Source organism: Oncorhynchus gorbuscha, linkage group LG15 (assembly GCF_021184085.1).
Source record: "Oncorhynchus gorbuscha isolate QuinsamMale2020 ecotype Even-year linkage group LG15, OgorEven_v1.0, whole genome shotgun sequence".
In the NCBI taxonomy this organism is placed as follows: domain Eukaryota; kingdom Metazoa; phylum Chordata; class Actinopteri; order Salmoniformes; family Salmonidae; genus Oncorhynchus; species Oncorhynchus gorbuscha.
The window spans coordinates 53638030-53659780 of NC_060187.1; the positions used below are offsets into that span (position 1 = coordinate 53638030).

The 21751-nt window shown below is 46.8% G+C and overlaps 1 pseudogene; it reads right to left on the reverse strand.

Moving 5' to 3' along the window:
• Positions 1-21751, reverse strand: part of LOC123997271 — a 28479-nt pseudogene that overhangs the window by 3993 nt on the left and 2735 nt on the right.

Consider the following 21751-nt stretch of genomic DNA (forward strand, 5'->3'; position numbering starts at 1 on the left):
AACACCAAATTGACCTCTAGCCAATATATTTTCTATGCACTTGTAGAGATCTGAAATGATTGGATAGGTATAAGCAATAAGGTTATAGCTCCACCTTACACGTGTCCAGTCCTTAGAAATTCACACAACAGCCTACGGGGATAGGGGCAGACCTCCGTGATGCATACACCCACCCACAGCCCAGTCGGCCAGCAGCAGCCCCTCCTGAGGACTCGTATTGACCAGGTATGGTTTGATATACTCCATGATGTCCCCCTGTGTAGTCCAGAGCACGGGCGACCATGGCAGAACGCTCAGACAACACCTGCAGCCCACTGTACACACACCCCACAGCCTGAGAGAGAAAAATACAAATGCGCCATAATGCATTTAAGCTGTATTGGTATGGAAATGCGGACTTGCCTTTCAGCGTATGCTGTTGATATACTTGTTAATGCCAAAATAAAGGAAACCCCAACATAAAATGTCTCAATAGGGCATTGGGTCACCACGAGACACCAGAACAGCTTCAGTACTTCTTGGCATAGATTCTACACGTGTCTGGAACTCTATTGCAAGGATGCGACACCATTCGTTCACGAGAAAGGACATTTTGGAAAACGCTGTGTCATGCGTCGCTCCATGAATCTCCCACAAGGGTTTTTAATTGGGTTGAGATCTGTTGTTTGAGACACACACACACACACCCTCATAACCCCCTATGCTACTTTGAGAGCCTTCTTTCAAAGTCACTGAGATCTCTTCTTCTAGACATGGTAGTCAAAATAATAGACAACGGAGCATTTTTTATACATGACCCCTAAGCATGATGGGATGAATTGCTTGAATAACTCAGGAATCACACCTGTGTGGAAGCACCTGCTTTCAATATACTTTGTATCCCTCATTTACTCAAGTGTTTCCTGGTGGTTACCTGTATGTATCTTGCATGCTGCAAGTATCCTTGCTCACATGCGTGTGTGAGATGACAAGCTACCCTGTTACACCGTGTGTGTGACAAGGTGCTACCCTATTACAGTGTGTGTGTGTAGTACCTTGATGAACATCTCCAGAGCAGACCTGGGCACTAGCTTGCTGCCGGCTCTAGGCTGCAGCCTGGCCCTCTGCATTAGGGAGTCCACCTCAGGGAGCCTTAATATGAGCCTAGTGAGCTCTGACAACTGCTCTTCCAGAGCCCAGCCTGGAAAAAGTCAGTAACACATCATAAATAATCATATATGCCACTTAGCAGACACTTTTATCCAAAGACTGCATTTACACATGTATCCCAATTCTGATATTTTGCCCAATTATTGGCAAAATATCTGATCTGATTGGTCTAAAATATCAAAATTGGGCTGCCTGTGTAAATGCTGGCCATGTTTAGGATGTGTATTAGCTCCTTATGGGACCTGAACCCACGACCGTAAGTGTTTCTAGTGCCACACTCTTTCCAAACTGAGTCACACACATACACACTTACATCTCCACAACAAAACACAGAAATAAACGTACAGCAATACACATACTTAAAAATAGAAACTAATGGGAAATCATCCAATATTGTAATAGACAAGAAGTGCAGGTTGCAAGTGTTTTAAATGTGGAATAGCTTACTGAGGATGACGTTCCATTGCTGAACGGAGACCAGTTAGGCTTGGCCAGTGTATACACGCAAGACTGTAAGTACCTTTGGATAAAAGCGTTTGCTAAATGGTCGCATGTCCAGGGTTCTAGGTTGAGGTTCTGTACCTTCTCTGCTGTCGATGCCATCTGGGTTCTTGTGGATGTGCTGCTGCAGAACACAGCGGAACCAGGCTCTCACAGACAGGTTCTGGGCTGAGCCCGACACGGAACCTCCACAGCCGGAGCTCACTGAATACACCAGCTCGCTGGGGATGAGAGGTCAGTTTGACATAGAACAGACAGCAAATGTGTTTAAGGGAATCACAAGTTAGAGTAAGGTGAGGTGCAGAATTGATCATCTTGATCAAACAATTAGTTAATGTTTGGGATGCGAGGTGATTTGTAGATCAGTGATTCTGTGCAGTCTGACCGCAATGTAGTGGATCTCAATCTCTATGTTCCACCGGAAAAAGGCGCTGCACAGATGTGCTAATCTGCATAAGGGAAGCTCACATGATGGATAGTAGTTTAGAATGCAAAGGTGATTTGTAGATCAGTGATTTTGTGCAGCACCTTGCTTAGAATGATCATTTCGGATGTCTGCCACCACACATGGTTTGTATTCATTAGTGCACTCCGTAGCAGTGTTTTCCTATAAAAACCAAAAAGAAGCGTTTCTTATTGGACAAGTTCAGACCCTGCTCACTAGGGTAATGTACTTGAGTAATGTTACCTGTTCTGGAGCAGGTGGGGTATGTAGCGAGTCACTAGCAGGGGGTGCAGCATGTCATCCCAGCTGAAGCACTGCATGATGGACTGGATGGGGTTGGGCTGGAGGTCTTGGGGGGCAGAGCTAGGAAGGTCAAAGGCCAGCAGAGTAAATCCTGGAAATGAGAGTCAACATTCATACCGCGTTACCTTACGGTAACTACCATGGAAAATACGTTTGAGAGAGTCATTCTATAATGGAAAGATGTATCACTGCATGCTCAACACAAAGCACAGATGCAAGATGTTGAGAGTAAAATAACTGATGAGAGAGAAAAAGAGAGCGAGAGAGACAGTGAGACAAAGGCAGACAGTGTATATAATCTTATGAGAAAGACAATTGTTAGTTTGTGCAACCCACAGTGTGAAATTGTTGCATACAGTAAACATTTATCCTCCTCCCCCATTCCTCCCACTCTCTCCCTCTGTGTGTGCCTCTGACCTGCGGCAGCATCAGCCAGCTGGGCAGGAGGGGTGTTGGAAAGACACAGGCTGCGGAGGAAGAGGAAAAAGTTAGCCCAGAGAGCTGCTGCAACCGCTTGGTGGCAGTCTTTACCCACGCTGACATTGGGAGGAGGCAGCCAGGCACCGGGTGGGGGTGGGGGGGGGGGGGGGGTGCATGCTGAGTGGCCCGGCTGGATATTGCACTGATGTACCCTCCTGTAGAAGACACACACACACCAATAACATCCTTATTCAACAGAAACACATTATCTCCCTCTCCTTTACACCGCCTCTCCACCTCTGTCCCTTTCTTATATTCCTCTTCCTTCCTCTCTTTCACATTCTCTCCATCCTTCTTCAGCGCTCTCTCACTCTTCCCATCTCTGGGGGGATTAGGTCATGCGGTGTGGTGCAGGGTAGAGAGGAGCAGGAGAGGGAAGAGCGGGGCTGATCCCCTGTACACAGACTGGGCTCTGGCTGCTGGGTCTGCCTGGCCCCACGGCGGCTGGCATTAGCCCAGATAAGCAGCTGAAGGAGCTGTAATCTCATTTAGACTGGAGATGATCCTCCTGTCCCCTCATTCGCCCGGATGGAGCGAGGGAGAAAGGGACGGAGGGGAGGGAGGCAGGGGTGAGTACTGGCACCCTCAGCTCCCCTTACACTCCCCACTCATGTCTCTCACACACACACACACACACACACACACACACACACACACACACACACACACACACACACACACACACACACACACACACACACACACACACACACACACACACACACACACACACACACACACACACACACACACACACACACACACACACACACACACACACACACACACACACACCTCTGCCTGCGCCTTCCAGCAAGGTTGCATCTAATCCAGAGAGAGCTGAGACAATCGATTAGAGTCTGAATTCATTAGCCTCGTTACTACAGCGGAATGGGCCTTTCACACCCATCAAGGCTCATTGTACAAGACATAGTCAGAGACCCCACTTAATCCTCCCCAATGCCGCTTCTTATAGCTGTGCACACACACACCATTAGAGACCCCACTTAACCCCTAACCCAAATGCAGCCACTAACACACACACACAGACCGACTTACAACCTAGACAGCTGGTGAAACTGTGGGTTTGCACAACCAATGATTTTCTGCACAAACTGACAGAAACAGTCTCATGGAAGCTCATCTGCATGCTCGTCGTCCTCACCAGGGTCTTGCCTTGACTGCAGTTCGGCGTCGTAACCGACTTCAGTCGGCAACTGCTCACCTTCGATGGCCCCTGGCACGCTGGAGATGTGTGCTCTTCACGGATGAATCCCGGTTTCAACTGTACCAGGCAAATGGCAGACAGCTTGTATGGTGTCGTGCGGGCAAGTGGTTTGCTGATGTCAACGTTGTAAACGGAGTGCCCCATGATGGGGTTATGGTATGGACAGGCATAAGCTATGGACAACAAATACAATTGCATTTTATCAATGGCAATTTGAATGCCCAGAGATACCATGTCGAGATCCTGAGGCCCATTGTTGTGCCATATATCCTCCCGCCAATCCCTCATATTTCAGCATGATAATGCAGGCATACCCCATGAGCGTCTGCTAAATGACTTAAATGTAAATGTAATATTGCAAGGATCTGTACACAATTTCCGGAAGCTGAAAATGTCCCAGTTCTTCCATGGCCTGCATACTCACCAGACATGTCACCCATTGAGCATGTTTGGGATGCTCTGGATCAACGTGTATGACAGCGTATTCCAGTTCCCGACAATATCCAGCAATTTTGCACAGCCATTGAAGAAGAGTAGGACACCATTTTACAGCCTACACCATTTTAGGGTCTAATGAATTTATTGAAATTGACCGATTTCCTTATATGAACTGTAACTCAGTAAAATCTTTTTAAATTGTTGCATGTTTATGTTTCTCTATTTTGTTCAGTGTAGTTAAGACATACCGTAGCCTACACCAGCTTAATGCGTTTGTTGTTATTGTCGGCTAATCAAAGTGGCACTGTCTACAGTGGCTCCATGTGAAGCAAACAACGTAGATCTTTAAATCAATGCAAAGTTGAATTAAATTTTGGAATTAAGTTAGTTAAATGATAAGGAGTAGGCTACAACGACCAACCATCAGGTAAGCTGTTGTTTAATCTAAAATTAGTTGTCGACAAGGACGGGAAGCACAGCAAAATAGCCTCAATTAGCCTAGGTAGCTCGCTATATTAGCTAGCTTCTTTACATTGATTTGATACGGTCAAGACAGGCACTATCTGTATGGCTACTCTCTCTCTTTTTCTCCTTCCCGGGTCAAACTCAAGCAAGCAGAGTAGCACCTCTCTCCTTTAGTTGCGCAGGATGCGCAGCAAGCCAGTTCCCAAGTTGTTTTTTATAAAAAAAATTACCCCTTTTTCTCCCCAATTTCGCAGTCAACTCCCGTACGGACTCGGAAGAGGCGAAGGTCGATAACCATGTGTTCTCCGAAACACAACCCAGCCAAGCCACAATGCTTCGTGACACAATGCCCGCTTAACCAGGAAGCCAGTCACACCAATGTGTCGGAGGAAACACCGTACACTGGGCAACCGTGTCAAATTGCATTGCGACCAGTCCGCCACAAGAGTCGCTAGTGCGCGGTGGGACAAGAACATCCCTGCCGGCCAAACCCTCCCCTAACCCGGACGGCGCTGGGCCAATTGTGCACCTCCCCATGTGTCTCCCGGTCACGGCCAGCTGCGACAGAGTCTGGACTCGAACCAGGATCTCTAGTGACACAGTGCCTTGGACCACTGCACCACTCGGGAGGCCCCGTTCCCAAGTTTTTTAACACATGTATTTCGACTTTCCGAACAACTAATAAAATGTCATGATATTATTCTAATAGTGAAATTATTTAAAATACCCAACCATAAAAATAAACAAAAAATAACGTCTCAGCTAAGAGCAATTTCTCAAGCAAAACTTTTGCTAGGACTGTCTAGGAGTGGTCTGAGTGGAGAGAGAAAAACTGAAAACGAGCAGCTATTGCCTGAGGGGTTTGGAACTCTCTTTCTTATTGGTCTATTAACTAATGTAACTAGGCAGGCCAAAACTCAATCCCACCAAAACAGGCTGACATTTCAGGCGGTATTTTCAAACAGCTCTTACACTAAACGGGCGTTATCATAATTTTCACAATTACACAGTATTATCCAACCTCAGTGTGGAAAATTATGTTTATGATTGCACTGGGCCTTAAATAATGACAGGGGACAACAACTATTGCCTCCCTCCACCTCTATAATGTCCATCCACTGCTCTTTAGAGAGAGACTCAGGGTCCAATGGAGGGCCAAGGTGTAGGGGCGTAGGGTCTAGATACGGAGGAGAGCACTTAATTAAGATCTCAGATAATTTTCCACCACCCTTCCCCCAATATAATACTGAATGTGTACCACTGAGACCTCACACACACCCTCTGGTGACACAGGGGTCTCAAGCCCTCATGCACAGGATCGTGAGAAGGAATGCAATGTGAGGAATTAGTCTACTGGTTGGCTGTTAGGCGGGCGGCCGACCTTGGCGACGGCCATACGAGTCAGTGGTTGTCACACACGCACACACACCTCTTGGTCGCAGCCTCTGGTGGGATAATTCTCTTGATGTGTGCAGATTCCTCTCTGCTCTTAATAAACATAATGACGGCGAGGCACAATTTGCAGGACTACATAATTACCTGTTAATTGTGTCACTGAAAACGCATTAATCACAGAGATACCAAGTACTGCCAGGATGGAGAATTAAGCATAATTTGGCGGGACGAATTTGAGAGAGCGCTTTTTTATTTCATTAAATGGGTCAGCGTGATCTCGGCCATAACACTGTCCCCTTTGGGAGTTTGTGCAAATGAGTGCCCTCCAACCCCGAGATATGAGATGGGGACGTTTTTAGAATTAGCGAAGCTAACGAGATATGCCGCATTACGGGAGCCTGGACTGAAATAAGAGAAGAGCACACTTTAGTGATGGGTGAAAAATCTACAGTTACATATCAGGATTTTTTAAAACGATATATCGTATTGACAATATCGCAATATTTTTATATTGTATCGGCACTTAAGTATCGTGATATCGTATTGTGAGGTCCCTGGCAATTCCCAGCACTAGCACACTTAGTGTTTCACCTTGGGAGATATGTGTGCATGTGGGAGTGTTGGCATGTATACACAGGAGAGCCAAAGCAAGCACACACTCATATAAGTCGTGAGTGAGGATTGTTGCAGGCTGGCAGCTTACTGCTTCATTAGCGCTAACTCAGGGTAATCCAAACGGAACAACCAGACATCCTCTCCCTCCTGACACCTCTGTTCTACCCTTTTACTTCTTCTCTCACCAAAACAGACACCTGTTTCACCTGTGCCTTTCTCTCTAAACCCTTGACCTCTGACCGGGTCGTCCGTGTAACACACACTCTTCGCCTGCCGGTGAACTCACCCTGACGCCGTCTCCACTCTCTGCCACACAGTCACTCCACATACTCACGACCAGCCGCTATACCCATGGTGACCGCACTGGGGCCTCTAGAGGCCATATCTATACTCAGGCCTCTGCCAGCACCTGCTGAAGGGACCTGGGGGCCACGGGGCCCCAAGAGGCAGAGAGGGGCCTCCGGACACAATGGATGGGCTGGATTTATTGAAGGGATGGAGGGGGGACAGAGGACAGCACAATCCTGCCTTTGTAGATGTCAGTACTGACCCCTTTACGGCTTCTAGATCCCAGCATTGATAGGTAGGGCCAGGAGTTTTTTTCACGTGATCATGACAGCAAAAAAGAGTTTTCGGTTCTAAGGCCACTGCCTGAGAGCACGTCTCTCTGTCCATCTGTCTGTCTGCTCGTCAATGTGTAGAGTGTGTGTGTGTGGGCATTTGTATTAACTGTGTCTCAGTGAGTTGCTGAGTGTTTGTCCCCCCTCCCTCACCGTAGCACCCTCAGCACGATCTGCAGAAAGCCCAGGGCAGAGCTCAGCTCCGACTGGCAGCAGGCAGGCAGCAGCAGACCGAACCCCTCATTGAGTAGCTTCTCCTCCGACAGACCGAGACACACGCTCGTCTCAAACACCTCGTCCACACCCTCTAGGTAGGGCCCCAGAGGGCCAGGCGGTGAGACGGTTCTGTGGTCTTCAGGTAGAACTCCCTGGCAGTCTGAGAGAAGGCCAGCCAGCTAGCTTGGGCCCCCACATCAAGGCCCCTCTCCTGGAAGAGTAGTAAGAGAGCCAGCAGGCCCCTCTACACCAGGCTCTGTTGGGCGGGGTCCAGAGGGAGCAGGCCCAGCAGCTCACAGGCCCGGCCGGCCATGTCCTCCAGATAGGCCTGCAGGGCCACCACAACGAACAACAGCAGGAAGTTCATCAGCCCCGCCGCTGGTGGAACTCGGAGTACGCCCTGGAGAGGAGAGAGCGAGAGAGATGGATGAGAAATAAGGGACATGAGTTTCCATTAGCCATAGTAAGATGAAGAGATAGTAGTGTCACAGTTTAAGTTGAGTGTGTGACATTCATATTACTCATCTTTCACTGAGACTTTGCATTGCTCTAGTCAAGATCAGAGTGCATATGTATTGGTAGATCTCCCCACCCGCACCTTCCTCCATCACAACGCTCCATCACTCCTTCTATCGTGCTGATGAGAGGCATGCCAGGCATGCGTGATGTGTCTGTGTGTATGAGAAAAACACCCAGCGCAACGTTGTTAGATCCTGCGGGTACCGTGAACAAATGCCTTTAGAGATCATGTTAAATGTCAGACACTCAGCCACGCAGCGGTAGGCACACGGTTGCCCTCTCTGCAGTCAAACCAATCTACTGCAACACCAGTTAGGGATCAATAACTACCACACACACACACACACACACACACACACACACACACACACACACACACACACACACACACACACACACACACACACACACACACACACACACACACACACACACACACACACACACACACACACACACACACACACACACACACACACACACACACACACACACACACACACACACACACACACACACACACACACACACACACACGCCACAGACTGCTCCATAGTTCCCATAGCACATATTGAGGAACAGGGACTGAAACTTACAAATTATAAGCATTACCATGACTAGGGCTGTGGCGGTCATTAATGTTTTGCAGCCGGTGATTGTCAAGTAAATAACTGCCGGTCTCACGGTAATTGACCATTAATTAAAATAAACACATTTAGCATCTCCTGGCTTTCATGCATAGCCTACAAGCCACTGATGCAGACCTTTGGAACATCTACAGTACCAGTCAAAAGTTTGGACACACCTACTCATTCATTTCTACATAGTAGAATAATTATGAAAACATCAAAACTATGAAATAACACATATGGAATCATGTAGTAACCAAAAAAAGAGTTAAACAAATCAAAATGTATTTTAAATTTGAGATTTTTCAAAGTAACCACCCTTTGCCTTGATGACAGCTCTGCGCACTTTTGGCATTCTCTCAACCAGCTTCATGAGGTAGTCACCTGGAATGCATTTCAATTACCAGGTGTCTTGTTAAAAGTTCATTTGATGAATTTCTTTCCTTCTCAATGTGTTTGAGCCAATCAGTTGTGTTCTGACAAGGTAGGTATGGTATACAGAAAATATCCCTATTTTATATAGACCAAGTCTATATTATGGCAAGAATTGCTCAAATAAGCAAAGAGAAACGACAGTCCATCATTACTTTATTAAGAAAGTTTCTTCAAGTGCAGTCACAAAAACCATCAAGCGCTACGAATAAACTGGCTCTGCATGTGTAGTTCCTACCGCAAAGCATGGAGGAGGTGGTGTGATGGTGCTTTGCTGGTGACACTGTTGTGATTTATTTAGAATTCAAAGCACACTTAACCAGCATGGCTATCCCATCTGGTTTACGCTCAGTGGAACTATCATTTGTTTTTCAACAGGACAATGACCCAACACACCTCCGGGCTGTGTTAGGGCTATTTGACCAAGAAGGAGAGTGATGGAGTGCTGCATCAGATGACCTGGCCTCCACAATCACCCGACCTCAACCCAATTGAGATTGTTTGGGATGAGTTGAACCGCAGAGTGAAGGAAAAGCAGCCAACAAATGCTCAGCATATGTGGGAACTCCTTCAAGACTGTTGGAAAAGCATCCCTCATGAAGTTGGTTGAGAGAATGCCAAGAGTGTGCAAAGCTGTCATCAAGACAAAGGGTGGCTACTTATAAGAATCTCAAATATATGTTGATTTGTTTAACACTTTTTTTGGTAACTACATGATTCCATGTGTTATTTTATAGTTTTGATGTCTTCACTATTATTCTACAATGTAGACAATAGTAAAAATAAAGAAAAACGCTTGAATGAGTAGGTGTGTCCAAACTTTTGATTGGTACTGTACATTAAAAAAAGTCAAATAAATAAATTTAATATAGCCTACACCATCACAATAAATCCCTTATTTATTTTAGACAGGTCTGAAGAAACATGCTATGAAGAAAATGTAGTCTATTTCAGAACAGAATAGCATACCCTGATATGGCTGTGGGCTACACTAGGTTATTTAGCAGACAAGATTTGTTTAGTATTCCGTGGCATTATTTTATATTATTTTATAGTATGAAGAATAAAATGTAACATAGCTGAATGAAATAGAAAGGATATATTCTGTGTTGAGCGGTTAACAAAGAAAAATGTCTTCATATATGGTTAATTTAGAGCTATTTATGCAACTTTATTTGTGATAAAATGTTGGGCTATACAGTGCATTCGGAAGGTATTCAGACCCCTTGACTTTTTCCTCTTTTTGTTATGTTACAGCCTTACTCTAAAATGGACTAAATAGTTGTTTTCCCCCTCATCAAGCTACACACAATACCCCATAATGACAAAGCAAAAACAGGTTTTATACATTCAGGCCAAAGAGTTCAATCTTGGCTTCATCAGACCAGAGAATCTTCTTTCTCGTGGTCTGAGAGTCCTTTAGGTGCCTTTTGGCAAACTCCAAGTGGGCTGTCATGTGCCTTTTACTGAGGAGTGGCTTCCGCTTGGCCAAACTACCATAAAGGCCTGATTGATGGAGTGCTGCAGAGATGGTTGTCCTTCTCGAAGGTTCTCCCATCTCCCCAGAGGAACTCTGGAGCTTTGTCCGAGTGATCATCGGGTTCTTGGTCACCTCCCTGACCAAGGCCCTTCTACTCCCGATTGCTCAGTTTGGCCGGCCGGCAAACTGCAAACTATTAGGTTATTTCTTTACTTATAAGCGCAGCAATGCGCACACGGCAGTAGGCCATAAGCGCAAATGTACCAAAATGATATCAATTAGCGGGATAACATCATTCTAAAAAAGTGATGTGACCATCATTTATGTGATGTTGACTATTCATCGAAAAATGACATACCACGTTTAATTATTACGCAATTAAATTAACCATGCAACAATTAATGAATTAGTAATCTGGGGAACCACGGGAAAAGTTTATTTAATGAGTTACCGTTTCCCTAATTAACTCAAGAATATATCAGCATGTCTCCATATCCTACCCGTCATATCCTACCCATCAATCATTTCCTCATATCAGTCTCATTCTGAACGTCGTAATATTCTTTAAATCTGCACAAACCCTAGTCTACATGATGACTCAGCCTTACTTGTGACTTGTAAAACAATGACTTGGTCCCACCTCTGGCAGTTAACCTTTACACTGATTGTAAAGCGGATTCATGTGCTTAATTTTAAGAAGATATTTGGCCACTTTAGTTGTGATACAAACCTTATCAACAGGCTACATGAGGTGTGTGACTATGATTTGAAAAAGTCGCAAAAAGAAGTCATGCACTGTTTTCTTGCCTTACTGCACACACCTGGCATCATTCACAAGCGATAGATAATACATCATTCACAAGAGAAAGGCAGATATTGTCACCCATCAGACTATTCTTAATTGAATCTTGTCTTTACATATATTAAATCATAGACAGTACCAGTCAAAAGTTTGGACACACTTACTCATTCCAGGGTTTTTCTTGATTTGAACTATTTTGCCAAGAGTGTGCAAAGCTGTCATCAAGGCAAAGGGTGGCTACTTTGAAAAATATCAAATATATTTTTTCATTTGTTTAACACTTTTTTGGTTACTACATGACTCCACATGTGTTATTTTATAGTTTTGAGGTCTTCACTAAATTTCTACAATGTAGAAAATAAAAAAATAAAGAAAACCCTTGAATGAGTAGGTGTGTCCAAGCTTTTGACGTGCACTGTATATGATTTGTGTGTGAAATTAGTTTTGATTTAGAATGGACCATTATCATGCATCTGTCTCGGAACAGGGGCAGGGGTAAAAAATACATGTCATCTATGCACTTAAATAGCTAATGGAGGATGCTTTTCCTGTGGTTCATTTTCATGCCAGCCAGGTAGGCTATATTCCTGTTGTAAAGCGAAGCAATATGATAAAATTTAGGATAAATTGAGAAATAAATAGAGGCCTAGCCTATAAAAAGCTGATGGGATCCTCTTTTACTCGCGCAATTGTATAGCCTATAGAAATGTTGCGCAACATGAGCTCTCATTAAGTGTTCGATTTGATTTTCAATCACATTTGCATTTATGCCAGAGTGATTAGAGGGACAATAAAGTGCTGTGAGTACCAGGCAGTTAGCAAGTTTAATATGCTACTTAATGACCATCAGAGCTTGGAGAAACTTAGGTACCGTGACTAAGCAGTCACGTGGAATTTGACTGCGGTCATGACTCATGACTGCCGGTGTTGCGGTAATATGGTCACTGTAACAGCCCTAACCATGACTGTTACATGTTACAGGGAGAGAGAGTGAGAGGAGGAGAAGGTGAAAAGGTGAGAAAGAGAGACAAGGTGTATGGATGGTATGCATGTAGAAAAATAACCTAAGGCAGGAAGAGAGAGTTAGAAGAAGGGAAAGACGAGAAAAAGAGAGAAGGTAGATAGGGAGATCCATTTAGAGAAAAACAGCAGTGGGAAATGGATTTACAGTTTGTCTGTAACAGGTTGGGAGGCTTTTTCCCGTGTTTCCTGTCTGTCAGACAGACAGTGTGTTTGCTTATCCTGGACAGCTTTTTCCGGAGGCAAGCAGATGCTCACGACTCCCGGCATAAGAGATCAGCGCTCTCCCAGTCGATCCCATTAATGCAGCCACCACAGGCCTCCCATGGAACCGGTCCAGCCAGCGAGAACGCTGCCGGAACGTTGCCGGAACGCCATAAGCACGCCCTGCTCTTCTCGAGGGAACTGGAGCAGAGACAGAGGGAGGGGGTGTTCTAATTTGGACCTGGCCCAGCCCAGCCCCGTCCCTGCCAGCAACCTCCCTACCGCTGCCCACCCCCATCCGTGCTGGAAACCAACACGGCTTCGTTAAGGGGAATTAACCGCCATGCTCGTTAGCTAATTAGCCTTCATGTCTGTGGAGCGGCTGAGCACGTTCCAGACAGAGGGAAGTCATTAGGCGGATTTATCCTTCTCGCTGGCGCCCAGCCGGGCCCGTACCAGGCCACGTTCTGATGTTGGGATCCATGGGCTTATCGTCTTTGGTCTCCCCCAGAATGAGGAGCCATGGCTGGGGGAGTTTGGGAAGCAGCTGTGGGTTTGATGTGGGGCTCAGTGGGACTCGGCTGGTCTCCTCTGGGAGGAGTGGAGAGGCAGATGGAGGTTCCTCCTGAGACACCTGCTCTCCCTGGGAGTCTAAGCAAATAGCAAAGCCTCAGAGAGGGGCTGTGCCACACCTGGCAGGCACACACACATGTACAGACACATCAAGATAAAGGCACAGAGAGTCGTGTCTGTGAGTGTGGACTCACCTGTCCCCCTTGGGTCAGTATTTCATATCAACATAATATTGAACAAAACTAATTTAGCTCCATTTAAAGAGTACCTTAGGGGTTTAACTGGCCTCCTTTTCTGTACCCCTCCATGTTACCCATCCCTACATACACATACACACCTCACGTGCCCTTGATCTGCCTCCAGGGGGCGCCGCCTGCGTTCTCCTGGGCCAGGTAGAGAGCCAGCACTCTGAGGAAGATGTGAAAGGAGTTGGCTGAGCGGTACAGCTGGGTGTGGCTGGGAGAAAGGAGGGGGGAAGGGGAGCAGTAGATCCGGGCCTGGTCCAACAGGGCCAGGGGGGTTCTGCTCACGCTGCAGAGCCCTGACACCCCTAACCAGGGCACTGTGAACGAACCGCTTTGGAGGGTGGGGAGAATGTAAGTGGGATATTTCGAGGGGTAAATTACATATTGTCCATGTTTTAGAGTGGTGTGTTAGAGGTGTTCCTTACCAGGTTTTTGCTGTAATACTCCCAGAGTGTGGTGACAGTGCTATTGTTAGGTTTCCATAGCAGAGACAGATTCAGGCAGCAAAGCACGTGCATTCTGATCTGATCCTCCTGTAGCGTTCTCTGCAACACACACAGATCAATTAACAAACTAATTATAACTGTACACGGAAACCATGCTCCCATCCATTACCCATATCCTCTTTGAGCGAGAGCCTACCTTAGGGTTACAGGTGGACTTGAGCAGCTCACCCACAAAACTCCAGTTGTCCTCCAGCGGTTTCTGTGAGACCAGAGCATACCTTATATTACCAACAAAACACTGTCTAATAAGCTTGGCAAGAAGTCAAAATTGCACCCGTGACTTTCATCTTAACAGGGGATGCGATCGGGACAAAACAGGATTTTGACTGTTTAAACTATAAATGGAGCGCACATTTCACAAATTCAGCCATATCTGATTAATCAGGAAAGATCACACCCCTTATATCCCTCCTTATACCCCCTAATCTCAGGTAGATTACCTCGTTTTGGAAGACCCCGTTTCTGCTGTATTGTCCAAGCTCAGCCAAGTGAGTGACAAGCCATCAGGTGAAGCCCAGAGGGTCTTTACAGTGTGTAGGGAGCACACCATACTCCTCTGCTACAGGCTGGTCACTGATCAGAGACCACAGCAGTGTGTCCATGTAGTTCCAGAAAGACTAAGGGGAAAACACACAAGTGTGCACACGCACACACACACAGTTGTAAATACAAACACTATGTCAAATTTGATTAATTGCAGATAAAATCCAATGGTCACCAAATCATAGTTACATCAAGTGCGAATGCGTGTGTGTGTGTTCACCTATGTGTGTAACACTTTGCTCCTGTGTTCCAGTAAGTGTATAAGTAGAATCCACAGCTCTTTGGTGCAGGTGCCGTGGTAGTGATGGCTGGTCAGGGCCTCAGTAGGCCTTACCTAGAACAGAGGACAGAGTTAGGAATACCCTTTACCCCAAAAGCCTCAGTAGCCGGAAGAGGCTACTAACTCTTATGGAGTTGCATGTAGGTTTGAAATTACCTATCGATTAACCCAGGCAGTATTATAACCATACAAAAAGGTTATTAGGAATTCATTTTTTGTTGTTCTTCTCCCCCAACTCTTAGACACAACCACATTGCTTACATCCACCAGGACAGGCTCATTGTCCACCCTCCTTCCCAGAAGCCTGGAAGGGATGAGGATGAGTGAACCAAGCCTATGGGTTCGTAGCTTCAGCCCCGCAGCACACACACACACACACACACACACACACACACACACACACACACACACACACACACACACACACACACACACACACACACACACACACACACACACACACACACACACACACACACACACACACACACACACACACACACACACACACACACACACACACACACACACACACACACACACACACACCAATTGATTAATGGACTGCTGAATGTATATATTTTTTTATCTTGCTTGTTAGCTCTTTTCAGTATTATGTCTATCTCTGATAAGCTACCAAGTAAAAGGCTGAAATTAGCCCAAATATATGTAGCCTTGGAAATAAGGTTCATGAAATCAATAACTTGCTCACATCAGATAACATTCATATATTAGCCATATCTGAGAGTCACTTGGATAATTCATTTGATGATACAGCAGTAGCAGTTCAAGGATATAAAATCTATAGAAGAGACAGAAATGCTTATGTGGGCTGTATATATATATTCAGAGCCATATCCCTGTACTGCTTAGAGAAGATCTTATGTCAAGTGTTATTGAAGTGTTGTGGCTGCAGGTTCACTTGGCACATCTAAAGCCTTTTCTTTTAGGGTGTTGCTAGAGTCCACCAAGTGCGAACAGTCAATATCTAAATAATATGTGTGAAATGCTTGATAGTGTATGTGATGTAAACAGAGAAGTCTACTTTCTTGGTGTCCTGAATATTGACTGGTTTTCATCAAGTTGTCAGCTCAAGAGGAAGCTTCTTACTGTAACTAGTGTCTGTAATCTGGTTCCGGTTATTAATCAACCTACCAGGGTGTTTACAAACACTACAGGAACAAGATCATCCACATGTATCGATCACATTTTTACTAATACTGTAGAACTTTGTTCTAAAGCTGTATCCGTACCAGTTCGATGCAGTGATCACAATATGGTGTCTGTATCCAGGAAAGCCAAAGTTCCAACAGCTGGGCCTAAAACAGTGTATAAGAGATCATACAAAATATTTTTCTGTGACCCTTATGTGGATGATGTTAAAAATATTAGTTGGTCCAACGTGATTAATAAGGAACATCCAGACCCTGCACTTGATGAATGTATGAAATTGCTTCTTCCAGTTATTGATATACATGCACAAAACTGACTGCTGGAACTGTTAAGGCTCCATGGATTGATGAGGAATTGAAAAACTCTGGTTCAAAGAGATAGGTCATAAGGAGTGAAAAAAAAAACCTACACTCGATCCCTCCGATGTCAACAACTACAGACCAGTATCCCTTCTTTCTTTTCTCTCCAAAACTCTTGAACGTGCCGTCCTTGGTCAGCTCTCCCGCTATCTCTCTCAGAATGACCTTCTTGATCCAAATCAGTCAGGTTTCAAGACTAGTCATTCAACTGAGACTGCTCTTCTCTGTATCACGGAGGCGCTCCGCACCGCTAAAGCTAACTCTCTCTCCTCTGCTCTCATCCTTCTAGACCTATCGGCTGCCTTCGATACTGTGAACCATCAGATCCTCCTCTCCACCCTCTCCGAGTTGGGCATCTCCGGCGTGGCCCACGCTTGGATTGCGTCCTACCTGACAGGTCGCTCCTACCAGGTGGCGTGGCGAGAATCTGTCTCCTCACCATGCGCTCTCACCACTGGTGTCCCCAGGGCTCTGTTCTAGGCCCTCTCCTATTCTCGCTATACACCAAGTCACTTGGCTCTGTCATAACCTCACATGGTCTCTCCTATCATTGCTATGCAGACGACACACAATTAATCTTCTCCTTTCCCCCTTCTGATGACCAGGTGGCGAATCGCATCTCTGCATGTCTGGCAGACATATCAGTGTGGATGACGGATCACCACCTCAAGCTGAACTTCGGCAAGACGGAGCTGCTCTTCCTCCCGGGGAAGGACTGCCCGTTCCATGATCTCGCCATCACGGTTGACAACTCCATTGTGTCCTCCTCCCAGAGCGCTAAGAACCTTGGCGTGATCCTGGACAACACCCTGTCGTTCTCAACTAACATCAAGGCGGTGGCCCGTTCCTGTAGGTTCATGCTCTACAACATCCGCAGAGTACGACCCTGCCTCACACAGGAAGCGGCGCAGGTCCTAATCCAGGCACTTGTCATCTCCCGTCTGGATTACTGCAACTCGCTGTTGGCTGGGCTCCTGCCTGTGCCAATAAACCCCTACAACTCATCCAGAACGCCGCAGCCCGTCTAGTGTTCAATCTTCCCAAGTTCTCTCACGTCACCCCGCTCCTCCGCTCTCTCCACTGGCTTCCAGTTGAAGCTCGCATCCGCTACAAGACCATGGTGCTTGCCTACGGAGCTGTGAGGGGAACGGCACCTCAGTACCTCCAGGCTCTGATCAGGCCCTACACCCAAATAAGGGCACTGCGTTCATCCACCTCTGGCCTGCTCGCCTCCCTACCACTGAGGAAGTACAGTTCCCGCTCAGCCCAGTCAAAACTGTTCGCTGCTCTGGCTCCCCAATGGTGGAACAAACTCCCTCACGACGCCAGGACAGCGGAGTCAATCACCACCTTCCGGAGACACCTGAAACCCCACCTCTTTAAGGAATACCTAGGATAGGCTAAAGTAATCCTTCTCACCCCCCCCCCCCTTAAAATATGTAGATGCACTATTGTAAAGTGGCTGTTCCACTGGATGTCATAAGGTGAATGCACCAATTTGTAAGTCGCTCTGGATAAGAGCGTCTGCTAAATGACTTAAATGTAAATGTAAATGAGTGGCTAATAAGTCAGGCTGTACACTACATTTCTGGCTGTACAGTACTGTTGTCATGTTTTGTCTTATATTGTCTTGTCATTATGCTTTCCCTTCTGTTCGTTTCCCCCTGCTGGTCTTTTTAGGTTCGTTCCCTTTTTTCTCTCTCCCTCCCTCTCTCTCTTCTCTCTATCGTTCCGTCCCTGCTCCCAGCTGTTCCTATTCCCCTACTCAATCATCTAATCTTTTCACACCTGTTCCGTATCTTGCCCTCTGATTAGAGTCCCTATTTCTTCCCTTGTCTTCCGTTTCTGTCCTGTCGGATCCTTGTATATTGTTCGCCGTGCTGTGTCTTGTTTCCCTCAGATGCTGCGTGTGAGCAGGTGTCTGAGTCTGCTACGGTCGGTGCCTTCCCGAGGCAACCTACAGTTTATGGTCGAGTCTCCAGTCTGTCCTCTTCACTACGAGTGGAATTAGTTTTTTATGTTTTGTTTTCTGCTCTGATTTGTCTAGGAGTATTGCCTATTTCCTTTACTGGAATAAAGACTCTGTTTTCGCCAAGTCGCTTTTGGGTCCTCATTCACCTGCATAACAGAAGGATCCGACCAAGAATGGACCCAGCGACTATGGATTCTCTCTACTCTACTCTCGAGTTCCAGGGAGCGATGCTCGGCAGACACGAGCAGGAATTGTCAGCTGCTCGGCATGCCGTTGAGACCCTGGCCGCTCAGGTCTCCGACCTCTCAGGACAGTATCAGAGTCTTCGTCTCGTGCCACCAGCTACTTCCGGGTCTTCCGAGCCTCCGGAACCTAGGGTTAATAACCCACCATGTTATTCTGGGCAGCCCACTGAGTGCCGCTCCTTTCTCACCCAGTGTGATATAGTGTTCTCTCTCCAACCCAACACATACTCAAGAGAGAGAGCTCGGATTGCCTACGTCATATCACTCCTTACTGGTCGGGCTCGGCAGTGGGGCACAGCTATCTGGGAGGCAAGCGCTGAGTGCACTAACGATTATCTGAACTTTAAAGAGGAGATGATAAGGGTTTTTGATCGTTCAGTTTTTGGGAAAGAAGCTTCCTGGTCCCTGTCTTCCCTATGTCAAGGTAATCGATCCATAACGGATTACTCTATAGAGTTTCGCACTCTTGCTGCCTCCAGTAACTGGAACGAGCAGGCGTTGCTCGCTCGTTTTCTGGAGGGACTCCACGCTAAGGTTAAGGATGAGATTCTCTCTCGGGAGGTTCCATCCAGCGTGGATTCTTTGATTGAACTCGCTATTCGCATTGAACGACGGGTAGATCTTCGTCACCAAGCTCATGGAAGAGAGCTCGCGTTAACTGTGTCTCCCCTCTCTCCGACACTACCATCTTTCCCCACTGACTCAGGTGTTGAGCCCATGCAGCTGGGGGGTATTCGCATTTCGACTAAGGAGAGGGAACGGAGAATCACCAACCGCCTCTGTCTCTATTGCGGTTCCGCTGGTCATTTTGTCATTTCATGTCCAGTTAAAGGCCAGAGCTCATCAGTAAGCGGAGGGCGACTGATAAGCGCTACTAGACGGTCCTCTCCGTCAAGTACCTGTACTACCTTACCGGTCCATCTACGCTGGACCGGATCGGCAGCTTCCTGCAGTGCATTAATAGACTCTGGGGCGGAGGGCTGTTTTATGGACGAAGCCTGGGCTCGGGAACATGACATTCCTCTCAGACAGTTAGGGAGCCCACGGTCATGTTCGCCTTGGATGGTAGTCCTCTCCCCAGTATATTATGTGAAACACTACCTTTAACCCTCACTGTATCTGGTAACCATAGTGAGACCATTTCTTTTTTGATTTTTTGTTCACCTTTTACACCTGTTGTTTTGGGTCATCCCTGGCTAGTGTGTCATAATCCTTCTTTTGATTGGTCTAGTAATTCTATCCTTTCCTGGAACGTTTCTTGTCATGTGAAGTGTTTAATGTCTGCTATTTCTCCTGTTTGTTCTGTCCCCTCTTCTCAGGAGGAACCTGGTGATTTGACAGGAGTGCCGGAGGAATATCATGGTCTGCGCACGGTCTTCAGTCGGTCCAGAACCAACTCCCTTCCTCCTCACCGGTCGTATGATTGTTGTTCTTATCTCTTCAAGAAGCGTTTTGCATCCGCTCCTATCCTTGTTGCACCTGACGTCACTAAACAGTTTATTGTTGAGGTTGACGCGTCGGGGTGGGCGTGGGAGCCATTCTGTCCCAGCGCTCCGATACTGACGATGGGGTCCACCCTTGTGCGTATTTTTCTCATCGCCTGTCACCGTCGGAACGTAACTATGATGTGGCTAACCGCGAACTGCTCGCCATCCGTTTAGCCCTAGGCAAATGGCGACAGTGGTTGGAGGGGGCGACCGTTCCTTTTGTCGTTTGGACTGACCAAAGGAACCTTGAGTACATCCGTTCTGCCAAACGACTGAATGCGCGTCATGCTCGTTGGGCGTTGTTTTTCGCTCGTTTCGAGTTCGTTATTTCTTATTTCCCGGGTACTAAGAACACCAAGCCTCATGCTTTATCCCGTCTCTTTAGTTCTTCTGTGGCTTCTACCGATCCCGAGGGGATCCTTCCTGTTGGGCGTGTTGTCGGGTTGACAGTCTGGGGAATTGAAAGACAGGTTAAGCAAGCACTCACGCACACTGCGTCGCCGCGCTTGTCCTAGTAACCTTATTTTCGTTCCTGTTTCTACTCGTCTGGCTGTTCTTCAGTGGGCTCACTCTGCCAAGTTAGCTGGCCATCCCGGCGTTCGAGGTACTCTTGCTTCTATTCGCCAGCGCTTTTGGTGGCCTACTCAGGAGCGTGACACGCGCCGTTTCGTGGCTGCGTGTTCGGACTGCGCGCAGAATAAGTCTGGTAATTTTTTTTCTGCTTCTGCTCCTGGTCTTGCTGGGTCTCAGTCTGTTCCCTGCCACCGCATCTCTCCTGGTCTTGTTCCTGCCCTTACTGTGTCTCAGTCTGTCCCTAGTTGTTACTCTCCTGGCCTGTTTGGTCCTGTTTGCTCTAAAGCTTTCAGTTCTCTACCCGTGTCTCATTTTTTTTTTTAGAGTAGTACCCTAGTTTCCCTTTTTATCGTTTTCCGTTACGGTCCTGAGGAGAGGAGTTGGGTTCTTTCTCGGGACGTGCTGGACCGTTTGTGATCTATGATTTCCTCCGTTGCCGCCAGTGTTCCTCCTCGAGAGCGCCAGGAGGCGCTCGGTGAGTGGGGGGGTACTGTCATGTTTTGTCTTATATTGTCTTGTCATTATGCTTTCCCTTCTGTTAGTTTCCCCCTGCTGGTCTTTTAGGTTCATTCCCTTTTTTCTCTCTCCCTCCCTCTCTCTCTTCTCTCTATCGTTCCGTCCCTGCTCCCAGCTGTTCCTATTCCCCTACTCAATCATCTAATCTTTTCACACCTGTTCCGTATCTTGCCCTCTGATTAGAGTCCCTATTTCTTCCCTTGTCTTCCGTTTCTGTCCTGTCGGATCCTTGTATATTGTTCGCCGTGCTGTGTCTTGTTTCCCTCAGATGCTGCGTGTGAGCAGGTGTCTGAGTCTGCTACGGTCGGTGCCTTCCCGAGGCAACCTACAGTTTATGG